A 12,598-nucleotide genomic window follows, 5' to 3' on the forward strand; every position below is an offset into this window, starting at 1 on the left:
TTGAAAAAATTTCTAACACTTTTTGCTAATTACAAAGATACTCATAAATCTCCAATGAGTGAAATGGCAAGTTGTATTCCTTCCTAACTAGGTGGTGCTAAAGGTTATTTTAATTGAGCTCTGATATGCTGACTACCAGTTAAACCGATGCCTTGTCTAAGTAGGGGAAGACTAAGATAAACATACATGTGACAATATGGGGCAGGTGGAGTGGGATTGAACTGGACTCCATCAGTTCCTTCATGACTTGTCCTGCCTTCTGGCTTCTCCCCATCATGGCCTCTTTCCCAACCTCATGGACTTCTAACTTTTTTTGCTACTGACACTTACTTCTCCATCTTTCACAATTTTAGTCTCTAACATCAAGAATCTAATGGGACCAAGAGCTCCCTGTTTCTTAAGAGTTTTTGTGCCAGCCCACATTATAATGTCTGAGAAGCAGAGAAGGAGAGAGTGGGAGTTCTGGTAACCTACTGCCGCATCACAGATCGGCAATTTGTGCTGAGCTCAGGGGGTGGGCTCATCTCTGCTTCATGTGGCATCAACAGAGGTGTCTCAGATGGGGCTGGAGGACCCACTTCCAAGATGGTTTACCCACATACCCAAAAAGTTGGTGCTGGCTGTTTGTTGGGAGCTCAGTTGAGGCTGCCAGCCAGGCCCTATTTTTGTTTGTTTGTTTGTTTACGTAGCTATCTTCACAGGGCCCCTTCTCCACAGCGTCACAACTAGTATTACAAAAGATGAGAAGACTTTGTAAGCTCTAGGTCCAGAAACTGGTACAGTACCCCTCTCACCGCATTCTTTCGGTTAAACGATCCGTCAGGGAGAGGAACTATGAGCCTCTCCCCTTTACTGGTGGGTGATATAGAATTTGCTTCCATATTTGCTACCAAAATATCTGAATCGTCAACCTATTATTTGACTGTCCTTGGGTCAGGTAACTATTTCTGGCCAAATCATTATGGCCGAGGAGTGGTTGTGTGGTACTAAATGTGGCTCTTTGTATGAAAGAAAAGACAAAAATTTGCATCCCTTAGCAAGAAGTGTGGTTGAGGCAATTTTCCTTAGAAGAGTTCAAAGAGTGTGGCACATAGGGCCTCTCTTAGAGCAGGCAGGACCCTGGAAAAAAAATTTTTTTTTTTTTTTTGTGGAGCCTCTGTTTATATAAACAATCTGTTTAAAAATGGGCTCACGGAAGTATAGTGATATATTGATATGAAGAATTAAAATAATAGAGAAGACATCTTTATGTATTTGTTTGTTGTCCAGTCAGAATATGTAAGAGTCACACAAGCCAGTCACACCATTCTGGGGACCCGTCTTGTATAAGCCCCAGCAGGCAGGAGCAATCACATGCCAGGCACTCTCCTAGAACCTGGGACCAGCCCAGAGCAAACTGATAGGCATTCCAGCCCTCCTCAGAGCATCCAGTCAAGCGTGGGGGTGGAATAGAGTATGCCCTGGAGGGGAGAAGCAGGGACTAGGAACTGGGGGAGACTGAGGACATTTTGAGGAAGTCCTCCAAAGTGAACAGCTCCTGAGGCAAGAGGCTTGGAGTAAAAACAAAACAAAACAAAACAAAACCACAAACCCTAATAGGGTCTAAATGTGGTAATGGTGGCAGGCAACATAAATGAAGCATCTGGAATGGATTTGCCAACAATCAGGCTTCTTGAGTATAGTGACAGAAAGATGCTGTTTTCCTGCATCTGTACTTCATGCTTCTTTCTCCGAGCAGACACAAATCCTCTTAAGAGGATTTTATTCTGCATATTACAGAAAGGACCACCCTGACCTGGGCCCTGGGCTGCAGTGGTAAGTGCATGTCCTGAACTCACATCACTTTCCATATCCCGTGGTAATTCATTTAGAGATGCGCACTCAGTCACAATATTTTGGGGGAATTTTATATATGGCTACTCAAAGAAAGAGAGTCTGTTCCTACCGGACTCATAAGGAGTGAGGATGCGGTCGTTTGAAGGCATAGCCACCTTTCTGTGCCCAATAAAGGAAACCACTTACGTAGAGCAGAATGAGACCAATATGCAAAGGAAAACAGAAACCATCAAAGAAGGGGAATAAATGCAAATATGACACCATCTGAGCCCCTGGATTCCACTGGGCCTGAAACTAAGATTAACTCCAGGTGCCTTCAGCTACTCTTGTTTTCGGTTATGTGGACTAATTTTTTTTGTGCTTAAGCTATTCTGAAATGGGTTCTGTCTTTACCAGTCAAGTGTCCTTGAATACATATCTACATAAGGAAGAGAAAATTCTTTCTCCTGCACAGATACCAATATCATCCCAGCAAACTTTAACACAATTAAAGTCAATGAATTGGGATCAGGTTCTATTATGTTCCAATCATTGTGCTCAACATTTTCGATGAAACGAATTTTAGTCATAACTGTGTTAGGTCAGGTTTCCTAGAATCAGAGCTGGAGAGGAACCCTCACGTGTAAGGGATTTACTGACGGTGTGCTCTCAGGAGCCCGCTGTAAGGGAGTGAGGAAAGAAGGAGAGAGAAGATGCCAAAAAGGTCAAGTCTAGCCTCAGTCTTTCCCTGGGGGGCGCTGAGGAGTACCATTTGTACCCCAGAGCTTAGCCAGCTTTAAAGCAAGGGGCTTTTGTACCCTTGCATCAGCCAGTCAGCTACAGGCTGCGCCGGGGGAGAAACACAGGCCAGGGCAGCTACAGTTGGCCCAGGGCAACCCTCCAGAGAAGATTGCAGGTGTGAGCTGCGAGCCACAGGACTGGCAGCAGTGGGGGGATGGGCATATCCAATCTGTAAAATGGATCCCGTGGGATCCGAGGAGGCACTTGTAGCATCTGCTGTAAGAACAGTCCTTGTCTTCTAGGTATTTCCAATTTGGAAAATATTGGTGAACTTAAGAGACATAGCTCAGACACGTTTTTTAAAAAGAGTGCTTAATAGCAATTGTTTGGTGAAAATGCAAAAGAAGTCAGAAATGAGGAAGGAGGGACTGAACTTTTGAGGGAAACTGTGTGCAAGTGTGTCAATCAAGAATCATGTTTGTTCATTGGATTCCTGCGTCTTCCTGGTGTATCTCTGTGTGTCTTATTCTATTGCATGTATGTGTCTGTCCTAAGAAAGGTAGACTTCGATTGGAAAAGTTCTAATGAACATGTTGAGTTGTGCCTTTAAGCTTAAGAAGAACTTCGATGGAGAAAAAGGTAAGAGAAGAAAGTGGACAATCAGTGGGAGAAACTACTTAGGGGGAAATTATAGGGATCTGTGTGCAAGTAGATTTGAGACATAAAAATCCAGAAGAAGGAGCAGACGATGACTGGATTATAGATTCAGTAAATAATCTTGAAATGTCACCTGTGAAGCAAAGAATTTTCTTTCCTCATCAAAAAATATGGTAAGGTAATTTCTCTTTGAAAATGTGTTCCCAGTGTGCAGGAGATGACAGTAGATTGATTATAACCCTGTTTACTTCCTAGGATCATCCTTGTTGTTGCTTCAGCTTTCTTTTGCCCCCCCTGCTTTGTGCCTCCCAAGTATAATTTAATACTAGGGTACTCAACGAATATATTGATGTAATTCATTAATTTTCACTGTGGTATGAAAGTGTATTCTGTGATGATAGCACAGCCTTTCCATTTTCTTGGCAATGAACATTTGGGCCATTTCCAATTTGTTTGCTATTTTGAGTAGTATTACTAAAAAGATTCTTGTGCACATCCCATGGTACACATGTGAAACAGTTTCTCTTGGTCTATGTCAAGAAGGGAAATTGCTGGTTGGTGGGATATGCAAATGTTTAGCAGAGAATGCCAAATTACTTTGTAAAGTTTTTATACCAGTTTTTATTCTTAATAGCTCTGTGTAAGAGTTCCCTTGGATCCACGTCTCCAGAATCTGACATTGTTCAAACTTTAAAAATTTTTGTCCATGATGGATTTGTCCAAAAATTTGATCATTTGTCATCAGCTGGGTGTAAAAGGATATTTCTTGTATTGATTTTCATTCTCCCAATTACTACAGAAATTGAGTTTCTCTTGTTCTATTTTTAGCCAGTTGTATTCTGCTTCTATTTCATTTCCATTCTTACTTTTAATTTTTAAATTTTTTTATTATGATATAATTGTTTTATTTAGGTTTTTAAAAAATTTTAATTCCAGTGTAGTTAACAGTGTTGTATTATGGTATCAGGTGTACAATACAGTGATTCAACAATTCCACACATTACTCAGTGCTCATCAAGATAAGTGTATTCTTTTTTTTTTTTTAAAGATTTTATTTATTTATTTGACAGAGATAGAGACAGCCAGCGAGAGAGGGAACACAGCAGGGGGAGTGGGAGAGGAAGAAGCAGGCTCCTAGAGGAAGAGCCCGATGTGGGGCTTGATCCCATAACGCCGGGATCACGCCCTGAGCCGAAGGCAGACGCTTAACCGCTGTGCCACCCAGGCACCCCCAAGATAAGTGTATTCTTATCCATTCATACTTTTTAAATCTATTTTTCATTTGACCATTTTGTCTTTTTATTATGCATGTAATACACGGATGCATATCTTGATATATTCTTCATTCTAGTCAGTTGTCAATTGTGTTGCAAATGAATTCTCTCAGTTGATGATTTGTTTTACTTTCTTTAAGGTGTCTTTGATGGGTGACTAAAAACATCTAAATTTCTTCCCAAATTTTCTGTAACAAATATATATTTGTTTTAAAGTAGAAAAAAATTTTTTTGAAGGTCCCAGGTGAAGGCTATAATATAGATTTCACTTTAAAAGTGTGTTTGCAGGGGCACCTGAGTGGCTCAGTCCGTTGAGTGTCAGACTTTTGATTTTGGCTCTGGTCATGATCTCAGGGTCCTGAGATGGAGCATTGCATTGGGTTCCACGCTCAGCGCAGAGTCTGTTTGGGATTCTCTTTTTCCATATCCCTCTGCTGCTCCCCCTGCTCGTGTGCTCTCCCCCTCTCTAAATAAATAAATAAAATTAAAAAAAAATTAAAATGTGTTTGCAGGGCGCCCGGGTGGCTCAGTTGGTTTAGCACCAACTCTTGATTTTGGCTCAGGTCATGATCTCAGGGTTGTGAGAGGAGCCCCGAGTGGGGCTCTGCAAATCCCTGTGGCATCTGCTTGAGATTCTCTCCCTTTGTCCCTCCCCCTGCTCTCTCTCAAATAAATAAAATCTTTTAAAACAACGTGTTTGTTGCAAAAAGTAAATAAAATAAATAAATAAATAAATAAATAAATAAATAAATAAATAAAAATGTGTTTGCATGCGTGTGTGTTTATTTGGAAAAACATGCAAAAATTTTAATATTTATTATAAAAAACAAGATTATAGATATTATTAAATGTCATGTTTTTATATTTTAATATTATAAAATGAATATTTACTTTCGGGAAATCAATACAGAAATTACTGAAATTTCAGACAAGATAAAAATCTTACCAAAAAAAAGAAAAAGAATGTGCTCTATACCAAAAATAAGGTGATTCTAACATGCATAAAGGGAAATAAACATGTAAGTTTTATGTGGTGGGGCCATGGGCCATTCACTTCAAATCTAAAACATGTAAATTGCTCTAATTTCTTAAGATGTATAGATCCAGAAAAACCTTAAAAATATCATTAATTAGAATCACCGTTACTGAATAAGGAAGCCAAAGTTCAATACTGGGCTTTATGATGGAAACCAACATGAAGTTAAACCACACCCACTGCTTAGGCCCCACTGGTCACAAGGCTGAGTGGAACTCTATCCAGTGACAGACACAAAGCTTACTATAGGTCATGGTGCGGAAGCTCGTTACTGAATCCATACTTGAAGAAGCAAATGGACAGTGGTAGGCTTATAGTTTCTTTCTCACTGCTTAGAAATATGATATGGAGGGGCTCCTGGGTCGCTCAGTCGTTAAGCATCTGCCTTCGGCTCAGGGCGTGATCCCAGCGTTCTGGGATCTAGCCCCACATCAGGCTCCTCCGCTGGGAGCCTGCTTCTTCCTCTCCCATTCCCCCTGCCTATGTTCCCTCTCTCGCTGGCTGTCTCTCTCTGTGTCAAATAAATAAATAAATAAATAAATCTTAAAAAAAAAGAAAGAAATATGATATGGAAATTTATGAGGCTAATCACAACCCTTAAATCACACTTCTTGGCATTGGGAGAGGGTGTGTCAAAAACTAGCAAAAATCGTAATATATTGAGCTCATCACTTATTAAAAATTTAAATAGTAGCCTTCATCGATTTTGTTGCTGAAAGTACTTATAGTGTGTATTTAAAAAATAATAACCACTGATGAAAGGAAAAGACCAGGTAGGAGTTACAAATTGGATTCGAATTTTCCAATATGATAAGAACTATTGTTTATATAATCCATCAGTGTTTTAAAATGGCTCTTACCTTCATTAATTCACTTGGTCCCACGATAACTTTTTGAAGCACACAGGCAGGTACCATTAGTTCCAATGAGGTAATCAGGTCTCAGAAGGTACACATTCCCAGGGAAACATAATGAGCAAGTCATGAAGCCAGGATCCACCCCAGATCATCTTTCTCCAATTTAAGTGTTTTGTGTTTTTTTCTTAAGGCAGAATGGGACTTAGGAAATATGGACATTCAGTAATAACTGCCAGGGATATCTGTTTTTCTATTTCCTATATGTAGTTGAGAAATTAATCAGTTTTACAAAAAAAAAAAATGCAGTTCATTCTGAACCAAATCAGCTGCCCTCTTCCAAGAAAGAAAGGGAAGCAGTAGTTCAGCTAGTCAAAGAAACCAAATGAAATGTGGAGGACAATGAAAGTCAAGGAGAGTGTTGGAGAAGCCCTGAGAGTAACACACAGGTGTCAAAATACAGACACATCAGGGGAAAAGAATGCAAGACTCCTGCCAGGCTCTACCTTAATAAAGCATGCAGTTGTACACACAGGCCTCTTGGTTGCAGGATAAGTGGAGTCAGGGGAAAGGCAATGCTACCAGATTAAATCTGGGGTGCCTGGTTTCATGGAGCAAGTTGGGAATGGGTTGAGGAGAGAATGCAGACCGTATTAGCAAAGGCTTATAGTTAGTTGGGTCAGAGAGGCTATGATGGGGAGTGATGAATTATAAACTTTAATACAGAAAGTGAAGGCCTTGAAAAATAGGACGGTCCTTACTGAAATAGATGTGATGCGGTTTATTAACAAAACAGATGAACAAGCATTATTCGTTCATTTAGTCATTCAATGAATAAATATAAATCAGGTGTTAGATGTTTCGATTAGGAAATACTGAGTTAAAAAATAAGCAATTTAAGAAAATACCAAATTGCTACTGAATATGCAAATTTGTTAAGTAAAATCAGCTGATATTATTAGAAAGGGGTACTTTTGGCTTGGACCCAAATTATGGAATACCAGTGGGGAAGTGTCCAAAGCACATTTGGTTTCAACCTACCTAGAGATAGTGACCAATTTGGAAGCTCTCATTTCTGAGACTCTGGGAATTCCACTGCCCCAAACACATTTTCTGTATGTAGCATAAAAAAAGCTAGAGCATCAAAATGGAAGGATAGCAATGTCTTCAAGGACACAAAATAAGACCCATTAATTTTGTACCTAGCTCAGATTTTTAAAAAATCAGAAAAACATTTTTGTAAGTGTTGTTTCTCTGAACTTTTCTTGAAGAAATTACTGGAGTATGATTTTAAGCCAACAAAGAGATGTTAGTCCATAGCAAAGAAATCCACAAAAAGAAACTGATAGTTTTACACTTGGAAGTAGAATAAAGACTAAACAAATATGAGGATTTTAGCTATAAGAATAAAATATAAATGTAATTAATATTAACAAAGTAGAAACTATGCAAATTACAATAACTGGGAGAGAAGGGTGAGAGAAGATAAAGGAAGTGTAAGTATGCTTGTGTCTTTATCCTTTGTGATCAAGACTAAAAAGACGCCATTTAGGGGCACCTGGGTGGCTCAGTCGGTTAAGTGTCCAAACTGTTGATTTTGGTTCAGGTCATGATCTCAGGGTTGTAAGATCAAGCCCTGTGTCAGGCTCCACACTGGGCGTGGAGCCTGCTTGAGATTCTCTCCCTTCTCCCTCAGCTCCTCGCCCCATTCACATGCTCTCTCTCTCTCTTTAATAAATAAATATGCCATTTAAAGATGATAATTCATAGAAAATCATATAATCAACTAATATTGGAGGAAGGGCCAAAGGGAAATGTGGACACGTATGAATTTTGTCACTGTTTTAAAATTTCAAATTTCTAAAGAAAGGCAGGCTTAAATGTATTATGAGATAATGTACTTTTTGGTATTTTAAGGCTTCCTGTGCAGTGTTTAATCTTAAGTACTATTTGAAGTGATACTACTCATTACCTAGAGCAATTCAAATTCATTTTAAAATTGCTGTTATGTTGTATTGAGCTGCATAATTGTGTTACCAAATCACTCCTAAGATACATGCATTGGCATATTGGTACACGTGTGTGGTTTTGCCCCACAATAGTTGCTTCAGGTGGTAATTCGGCGTGCCATTTGTCTGGAACTCCCAAACTTGTTTAGGTGGGGTTCAATATGTAGGGATACCAAAATCAAAACCAAAAGCAAAACATGCAAAGAAATTTAGGTATACTTGTTGTTTTGGGTACTGGTACCATTTTGTGCTCTTCACATGAGAATTCTAGTATGTTCTATTTTGCACTAGTTTTTTTTTTTTTAAGTATAGTACTTTTATAAATGTATATGCTGTATTATTGCATATTTTCCTCCCAGGAGAAATCTTCCTTTTTGACTAAGTATTGATCTGATAGCTATATGTGTGACAATTAAAAGGCTTTCCACAGATTAGCTTCTGGTTACATACACTTCGATCTTTATTTCTCCTCAGTACCTCTAGGACTGGGTACCACAGGACACATTCGTATCTCACTATAGCCTCTGCTGCACTTTCATGTCCTGATGCGAGCAGGTAAATATAGTGGGAGGTAGGAATACGCTGGGAGAGATTCCTCTCTACCACATCAGCAAACAATAACAAAACGATACACGGAAGTGACTGAAGACCATTGTGTGCGTGCGTGTGTGTGTGTGTGTGTGTGTGTTTTGTATCCCATTAAAACCGAACTAAATACATGCTGAACTTGACTTTTGTACTGTAGGTTAGTTTCTCCAGAAGCAGGAGTTTGAAAGCAGTTTGGAGTGCAAGATGCTCAATAGGGATGGAGACTGGGGAAGGACAGGAAGCAGGCCAGCGCGGAGCCTGTGCTGGGAGAGCCCTAGAAATAATACCACTGTCAGAGTGCTGTGTACTGGGCTGATGGACCTGGGCCATATGATATGTCTCCTCTCTCAGTCACTGGAGGAAAAGGCTGCCCTGGGAGTGGTGTGACCTCAGACAATAAAGGAGACCCCAAAGGAACTTATGGCTACAGACTATCTCCTAACTACACTCTCCACAGTTGAGATGTGAGTCCTTTCTTGAAGGGGGATTGGGTGGTACATCTTCAAGGTTACTGTGTTTCTCTTAGTCAGATCCCCAAAAATGTTTGCAGCCACTCTCATATCAGCTGGAAAAACAAAAACAAAAACAAAAAACAGAAGAGGGACATAGAAATTAGGATGGAAAGAGATAGTGGCCTTAGCCAGTTGTGATTAAAAATATCTTTGCAGATTTCACAAAAAAGATATGACCAAGTGAACACATTTTTAGGGCCCTTCCAGGGCCTTGTTAGGGTTTCATGCAAGGGGTGCTGCGACTTAAGTTGCATTAGCGTACATTAAACCTGTGAGTATAATCAAAGTGTTACATCCCTCAAAAGCAACCATCCCAGATAATTCACAGAGCAATTCCACCAAACCTATAAGGAAGTGGTTAATCCAGTGCATCTTACACTGTTCCAGAACGTAGAAGTATAAAGGAATGTTCAAAGTTCTGATGAGGTCAGTATAACACTGAAACCTAAACCCTACAGAAAAGGGGGGGAAAAGTAAATAGCAGGCCAGACTAATTTGCATATATTAACCACTATGGATTAAATTGTGTCTCCCTAAAATGGTTTAGATGAAGTCATGAGGGTGGGGCCCTCATGAAAGATCAGTGTCCTTACAAGAGATGTCAGACAGCCCTCTCTCTCTCTCTCTCTCTCTATCATGTGACGACCCTGAGAGAAGGCAGCTATCTGCAGAAAGAGGGCTCTCCCAGGAACTGAATCAGCCAGCATATTGATATTGGATTTTCCAGCCTCCAGAACTGTGAGAACTGAGTGTCTGGTGTGTAAGCCACCCAGTCTCTGGTGTTTGCTACAGCAGCCCAAGCTGACTAAGGCAGCAACGAACAAACCCAGAAGCACTTTTAAAGAGTAATGCAGTGGACTGAGTTAGTAGGACTGAATTCCAGGGTGTTGGAAGGCTGGGACCCCCACCTGTGTAATTCATCATAGAAATGCATCAAAAGAAGAAAATTAATATGATTATCTCTAAAGATGGGAAAAAGATATCAGATAAAATTTAGTAGCTCATCTTAACAAAAACTTTAATACACAAGGACATAAATATTTCTTTACATGATGTAGAGCAATGTGAATGTATATTTAAATATACCTTACCCTCAAGATCAGCATCATGCTTAATGAAGGCGTAAGAGAATAATTCTCATTAAATTCAGGTTCAACAGGATTTGGGGAAGTTTCTAGATACATTGAGTGTAAAATTAATATAGAAATTAAAAAAATAAATAGAGTCTAGAAAATGCTGGAAAAGAAGAGTAACAAGGGGAATCTAGGTTTTCCAGGTATTAAGACATATTATATATCTATGCTAGTTAAAACAGTGTGGTATTGCTATGTGAATGGACAGATTAGTGAACTCTACCAGGAACCCCAGAATATAAACCCAAATATGAATGAGAACTTAAACTATGAAAAAGATAAATTGTTCAAAAATGGAGTTGGGAATATTGGGCAGCCATCTGAAAAAAAAAAATGTAGCCAGCTCCCAACTTCACCTCACACAAAGAAATAAGCTCCATATTTTTAAAGATTCAGTACGAACTGAAGCCGTAAAATACTGGAAGAAAATATGGAAGAATTCTTTTAAAATAATCTTGGAGAGAGGAAATAATTTCTTACTATAACACAAAACTGACATGAAAAACCTATAAATTTAACCACATAAATGTAAAAATAGAATTCTGCAAAGAAAAAAAATAAACATAAAGCCAAGAGACAAACCACAAAGTAGGAGCAAATATTTGCAACTCACATTGCAAATATAGAGATTCTCTCTTGTATAGAGAGCTTCTGCAAATCAGTAAGAAAAAGACAAAAATCTAAAAGAAAAATAGGCAGAAGATTTCAATAGATTCTGATTTTCACAAAATCAGAAATACACATGGTTCTTATACATGTAAAAAAAATGCTCAGCCTAATAATAAAACAAATGCAAATTAAAACCACATTGAAGGTACCATTTTCTACTTATCAAATTGATGAAGTTAAGAATATCTAACAAAATTCTGTGCCGGCAGGGCGTATGGGAAGTAGAAACTCTCACACACAGGGAACGTACTTGGCGCACCCTCCTTGGGGGGCAATTTGGCAATATCAATTCAATTTACAAAAGCCCATCTCCTTTAATCCAGGAATTCCATTTTTAGAAATTTATCATTTTAATGATAATTAGGTTGAACCAAGTAAAGCTGGTTAGGTAGGTGGGCCAAAAATGGTTTACTCTCTTCACTTGTATATGGTCCAAATCAGTACTTGAAAATGATTACAACAAGGAATGTACAAAGAAACAACCTACATGTTCACCAACAGGGGATGGGTTAAATCAATTATGATACATCTTTTCGGTGGATGTAAATATTTTTTTATTTTTTTAATTTTTAAAAAAAAATTTTTTAAAAAGATTTTATTTATTTATTTGACAGAGAGAGACAGCCAGCGAGAGAGGGAACACAAGCAGGGGGAGTGGGAGAGGAAGAAGCAGTCTCCTAGCAGAGGAGCCTGATGTGGGGCTTGATCCCAGAACACTGGGATCAGAAGGCAGACGCTTAAAGACTGCACCACCCAGGCACCCCTAAATATTTTTTAAAATGAATGTGGAAGCAAATTTTTTTAGTGAAGTATTTTCTCTTATACTGATATGGAATAATTCCACGTTATATTGTTCAGTTAGCAAAACAGTATGCGTAGTATGTCACCATTTGAGTAAAAGTATAAAAAAGAATACAGTCATGTAGATTTTCCCGTATATGCAAAAAGTATCCCTGGCATGATACATAAAAAAATCATCGTTTGCTTTTGGGGAGGAAAACTGTGTGATTGAAGGCAGAGATACAGACACACTCTTGTAAAGATTTCACCAAAAAAATATTGCAAAAAAGAAGTAACCTAAGATATGAACTTTGGTAATATGTGGATTTACTTTGTCATTAAACAGATTTTTATTGGATAGTTACTCCCTATGCTAGACACAGTTCAAGTTGTCAAGGGGCAGATAGGAACAAAAAAGACAAAACCTTTGTTCTCCTGGCGATTACATCCTAGTAGGGGGAGAAAGATAATAAACAAAGAAGCATACACTTTATAAGCATACCATGAGGTGAAAAGCACCATAGATGAAA

Source organism: Ailuropoda melanoleuca, chromosome 11 (assembly GCF_002007445.2).
Source record: "Ailuropoda melanoleuca isolate Jingjing chromosome 11, ASM200744v2, whole genome shotgun sequence".
NCBI classification, from domain to species: Eukaryota; Metazoa; Chordata; class Mammalia; order Carnivora; family Ursidae; genus Ailuropoda; species Ailuropoda melanoleuca.